The sequence below is a fragment of the Ammospiza caudacuta genome, chromosome 1 (assembly GCF_027887145.1).
Source record: "Ammospiza caudacuta isolate bAmmCau1 chromosome 1, bAmmCau1.pri, whole genome shotgun sequence".
NCBI classification, from domain to species: Eukaryota; Metazoa; Chordata; class Aves; order Passeriformes; family Passerellidae; genus Ammospiza; species Ammospiza caudacuta.
In genome coordinates, this window is record NC_080593.1 from 130,281,019 (window position 1) to 130,287,311 (window position 6,293).

Genomic DNA, 6,293 nt, shown 5'->3' on the forward strand with positions numbered 1-6,293 from the left:
GATCCTGTTTGTTAGCACACTGGTTTGACTTCAAGCAGTAAGTATTTGTTATTCAATGTAGTTGTTATTCAGTCCTCAGTCTTTACAGTGTGAAATAACTGCAGGGAACCAGGAGCACCAGACTTAGGTGTTCATAAACATTACAGAAAGTTCAAGGCTGAGGATCCTGAGACAAAAGAGGCCCATTAAGGTAAGTGCCAAGACTTGGACTTTTCATCTTCCTTTAACTCTTATTGCTTCATACATTTCCCTGTTCTGAGGATGTCTGGGGATTTTGACTTTGGCTGGCAGCCTGATCTCTGCATCACTCTGTTGTCATACCCTGGGTAACACTCAGCATCCTTGCCAACCTGTCTTTGGTGCTTTTAACTGTGGAGTTCATCCTTTTAGATCTTGTTCACTTTAATACTGGCATTTTAGGGTGAGTTGTAAGTTGGTGTAAAAGGCTGAGATCAGGGAAAACTGTTGAATTTTTCAAATGGCTCTTTGCAGGCTGCCTGTCTGATCAAGGAGACAAAGAGCTGTCTGTACTGCTGTGGAAGAAAACCAAAGTAAGATCTCTCATGTAATTTATTACAGATTTAAGAAATTGATTCCAACTTCCACCAAAGAAGCCTTTGGAACTGCATAAAAACCAATAGGATTGTGGCCTTAGTCCTTTCTAACACCTCTTAATTTAAATATATGATTGATATAGCATGAGTAAGATTTTTTAAAAAATCCAAAACATCTCTCTTTATTTTTTTACTTTTCTAGCACAGATAGACCTATTTAAAAAAAAGTTCCAGTAGCTTCTGCATAAATGATAAAAGCATTATAGCCCCAGCAGTGCTTTGCAGGTACACATATTAACATTTGAATCTTAAAATATATTTGGGGCATGTGCTCCCACTTCAGAGGCTTGTCTGCAGAAGAGAATTCCTGTGTTCACATACATGAGGACAGCATTTTTTGAGTGTGAGGGAAAAAAAATCATGATGGTAAATGTTAATTCTTTTTTTCTGAATAAGCACATGGCAGTTTTAATGTTACTATAGGAAATGTATTTTTACACAATAAAAAACATGAGAGAATCAACACTTTTTGTTATTCATATTAATTATGTTTTCTATGGGGAGAAATATTTAACATTGTCTCTGACAAGTCAAGACCAGGACATAGGTCAGATACCAGTGACAACTTATGGAAACAGTTCCTTCCATTGCCGGCTGGGGTTCTAGGCAGATCTGGTTTTTTCTGTCCAAGTCATCAGTTGATTTATAGTTGCATTTGCTTGTAGCTGTGTTTCTACAGTAATAATGGAGGCACTGAATATTGTAAACTAAACACTATTCACAAACAGTCAGAGAGAGATAAACTTTAATAAAACTATTTGGGAGAACTGTCTGCCTCACTGATAAAGGATAAATCAGGACATCCAGATGTTTCCATAGTGCAAACTTTATGATGAAAAGCCCATACTGTTTCCATTAGCTGCTGGTTGCAAATTTCAGACCCTGAAGGGGTCTGGTCTGTGCCTCTGCAAGGCTGCTCCCCAGAGCAGCTGGCACAATCCCAGCTGCAGTCACGAAAACATTTGGGTCTGCAGGGACATCAGGAGCACATCTGGCTGCAGCAGGTCCACTTGGGTTGGGTTGTTCAAGGACTTGTAGGATGGTAAAATTAAATTCACTGGGTGTCCAGTGAATCATCACGTGCAAGGGGAGAGCTGAGTCTCAGGAGGAACATTTGCTCATTAGAGCGGCTGGGAATCAGCCAGTGGTAGAAAAATCACTTGGCTACCTCATGAAACCTCAATGAATAGAAAGGCTTACACAGAACTGAAAAGCTAACTTTCCTTAAATCCTGTGCTAATAAAAGGTTATTAGGATGTGAAATACAGTGCTCCATTCAGACAAGAAGGCTTCTTCAAATGAAGGGCACAATCTGCATTTTTCTACACCATTCATCAAATGCACTGCCAGAAGTTTGTTCTTCCAGTTTTGGAAGGTAGTAGCTCGAATTAGTGATAATCCTGAAATTAAAGGAATAGACTTTAACTTTGAAGGTTTTATTTTATTTGTGTCCAGTAAAACCTTTGAAAAGAAGTTCCTCAGGATAAGCAAGCTATGAGCAGGGCTGAGGCAGGGCTCTGCAGCCCTTCAAGGTGGCTTACAGAAACCAGAGGTCTACAGCCACCATAACAGGCACACACAAAATGCACAGAAGTACATGAAAGATTTGGTCAAAGAAACAAACAAAATTTGGCCCATTTGCACAAAACTCAGAAGAGAGACAGATGAGCAGAGCCAGACAACAATGACAGAGGGGAGCACACGTGATCACTGCAGCTCTGCTTCTTGGATGTAGTGGTGGATCTTGAACCTGTGGCATTCCTGTCACCTGGCTCCCCATGCCCACACTGACCTCAGTGAAAAAGTGCCATGGCTTGAGGCAGGCAGGGCTGTGGAGCTTCTGGGCACCACCTCCAGCATGTGCTCACTCACGACCCACTGTCACTGAAAGGGCAATACATGGACAGGGGCTGCTGGGTCAGGCACAGTGAGGTTCACCACAAGTGGCTCAGTGAGGTCATCCTTCAGCCCTGAGGATACTGAAATAGGTAAACTCTTGTATTTAAGTTGTTTTATGTGCTAATATAGGAATCATATTTGACTTGCATCAACAAGAGACTGATACAGTGGCACTGGAAAGGATCAAGCACCTGAATCCCTGGCTCATGTGGAGATGAAATTGTATTTGGCCAGAACAGCAAAAGACCCGCCAGGTTCCTGTGAAGAAAAATGTGGTTTTGAGCCCTTCTTTAAGTTATATTTTTACAGCAGGTGCACATCTAACTATGCTTTTGTGAGGCATAACGTAGTGCTGGTTTCCTCGCTTCTATCCTTGTAACTTTGCTGTAATTACAGCACCTCTTGGTTGATTACAGATCTTATTTATGAGTCCATCATTTCCCATTGTCAAATAGAGCAGCTTTCAGGATGTGTGCCCTAAAAATGCTGTTGAAGTAATATTAATTTAAAAGGCAAATTCCTCCTTTTTTTTTCCTTTTGTCTGTGTGTGTGTGCGTGTGTGTGTGTATGCATGTGTGCTTTCTTGGCTTTTCCTGCAGGTTTGGTGACTGTCCATTTCTCTCCATAGAGAACCTCATCACAGCTGTCAGCATCTTTAAGTTTTCCTCAGGATAATCTTGCCTACTAAAATTTTGAGAAAAATGTTAGGAAAAGTTTTAGGAAAAATAAATTAACTTGCATGGTGAGCCTTGACTTCAGCCAGCCCAACACATTTGCATCTTATCCACCCACTGGCACATCACACCTGTCAGTGCCACATCTCCACATTTCACAGATTCATGTGTCTAGATTATTTATCCCTGCAGTGCATCCACTTTACTTGGAAGTCTGGATCACAGCCATGCCTGCAGGAATCTGGCAGGAGGAGAGCAAGTCCCAGACAGGACTGTGTCCAGTGGGCAACACCAGTGAATCAAACCCAGTGCTCAACTGCTTCAGCTTCATCAAAGCCTCCATCTTCAGTCATTCAAGACTTACCTGCATTCCAGATAGATACCTGCTACTGGATTTGGGTCTGGAGGGAATGCTTCCCAGAGAGATTAAGCCTTCAACTGATAAATAATTGACTATTAATTTCTTGTGATCCAATTTCATGTGGTAAGGTAGAACATCAGGAAGATAACTGGGACACACATTCTCTTCTTAGTCCTTCATACACAACCAACATGGAACATCCTTTTTCCCGTTAATCCTTTGATGGCCCTGTCTAATCATCCCCCCCTCACCTCTCTGACAAACCTACTCAATGGCAACAAAACATCTTCTTGTTGTTTCTCTTCACCATGTATGGCAAAAATGAGTCCTAAAATACCTTTCTCCTTAAAATACCTGATGTTCTCTCATGACTATCCTGCTGTACCATGAGAGTGCTCTCTGTGAGGGAAGTCAGCGTCCCTCCAGATCACCTCCACCCAGTACTGAGTGCCTGTTTAGCATTGCCCTTCCACAAAAAGTGCTTTCTTCCAAACAGCAGGAACTACTCTCCTCTCCAGCTCCTGTCTGTGCTAAGAAACCAGCTCTGTCCCGTTTAATGAAGGTAATTTGTTTAAATAGCTCATTGGCCATTACTTTATTTCAACTAAAAAAACTTGAAAGAAAGCAAACTTTTATTTCATATTTTGTTTCAGTGATCAAAGTTTGAAATGCAGGGAATAAACATTAACAAAGAGCTCAGATATAAATGTCCTGGCTTGTTTTTAATTATAATTTAAATTATAATTTTTTAAATAATTTTAAGATTATACTTTTAATCTCAAGTGCTTTTTAATAGGAACTAAAAGCCAGTTAATAAACAGAAGTGGATTTCATAGACATAAATCAGAAATACATTCTGAGCTCCACTTCTAGGTATACAAAGCAGAAAGCTAATGAATGCATTGTATAAGTTGCTTTAATTAAACTCCAGTCCATTAAAAAAATACAAGTATGATAAGTGTAAAGGCATGAAAGAATAAGTGCAAAAAAAAAAAAAAAGAAACTTGCAGGAAATAACATCTATACTCATGAGACTCTGAAATACCTTTGGTGCCAGCCATCTCAATTACTGCAAATACCACTGGTTAATACTGGCAGTGAGCTTTACCAGTGAACGCAGGCAGAGAGCAGCCAGATGCCTTCAAAGACTGATCCAACAAGTGGCCAGTGTGAAGGGAAGGATGCAGAATCTGTCCTTTGATGTGCAGCCTTCTGAAACAGCATGTTGAGACTGGGTGGTCAAACTCCACAGCAGAACAGGATTTTCATTCTCTTCAGCTACTGCATTTTTCAGAATGCTAAACTTATTAAAGAAGTTCAACTTTTCATATTACTTTTTTTTCTGTTTTGCTTCTGAATTGCAACTGGATTTGACTGTTTAAACCAAATATATTCTGTATCCTGTAAGGAAAAAGGAGCTACAGTTCTCTGTAAATCAGCTGAAGAGTTGTCAAAGAAAATTGTGTGATACTTCAGCTTGTTAGTGCTCCATCGCTGAATTGTTGGGGTTTTTACTCTAAAAAAACACCAGGAAGTTTTAAATACTGCAGGGTTTTGTGGTTTGTTTTTTTTTTTCTTCTCTGGTAATAACACATTTTAAATGTTACAAACATTATTTTGTTTACCTTTTAAAACTTAGACTTATTTTTTCAACTATATGCATAGATTTACCCTCTAGGTAAAGTCTACCCTGGTTTTCACCAAACACATTTAGCAAAATAGAGCAGTAAGATACAGTATAAACAACATGTACCATAAAAGTACCATATTGGTAATTTCAGATGCTGTTTATTTCACAAATCAAGTATTATTAGATATGCTAAATTTATCTTGTCCTTTGAAAGATTTTCTATGCAACCTGAAAACTCAGTGCAATGCATAATTTGAACTGCTTTATGACATCTTCATTCACAGAAAGACTCTTTGGCACACATAATTCCAGGTTTGGAGAAGCTGTCAGTATCCTGTAGTCTAGCTTCTTTCTAACAGTGGCAGCAAACAAGACTAAAATGGCTGTATCAGTGTAAATAGCTGGATTTACAGTACATCTTCCAGAAGACTGCAAGCCTCCATTAAACAGCTTCAGCTGATGGAGATCAGCTCCCTTCCCAGGGAGAAGTCATTCTCACAGGTTCAGAACCGCCCTTTGAGCATGAATGGTTTAACTTCATTCAGATAACAAGAGGAAAGCAAATAAATACCTTTTGTTAGAGAAGCTGCTTATGAGATTCTGCACTGCCCCTCACCATAAGGCAGTCAGTCTTCCAGGCCCTGACTCATCTCTGTGCCCCTTTTCTCTCAGTTTCCTTCTCCTCATCACTGCTGTGAGCATGCAAACAGAGCCTTAACTTCCCATTCACTGCTTGGGTACTTAGTGGTTAAAGCACCCAGAGAGGTCACAGCCTCTTTGCCTGCAAGGATCATCTGGGAATTCCGAGTCTGTTTTTTCTGGTGCAGCTGCCCTGGAACACACAAAGTGCTACAGTCTCAATCTAACACTGATGAGTTTCACTGCCAATGTTTTGATTATTGCTTCATATCTCACACTTCTTTGATAATTTACCTATTTTTAAGCCCACAGTATTGTTATAACTTCAAAATTATTTGATTTTTTTGTAGAGCAGTTACCACAAAAGGAAATTTGTTTCAGAGCTTCCTAAAAAGAGGGAATAGCACTAAAAATTAAAAATCAGTATTTTAAGAAGGTGGCAGCATGGGCAGTCTGGAAATACACATTCTACATAA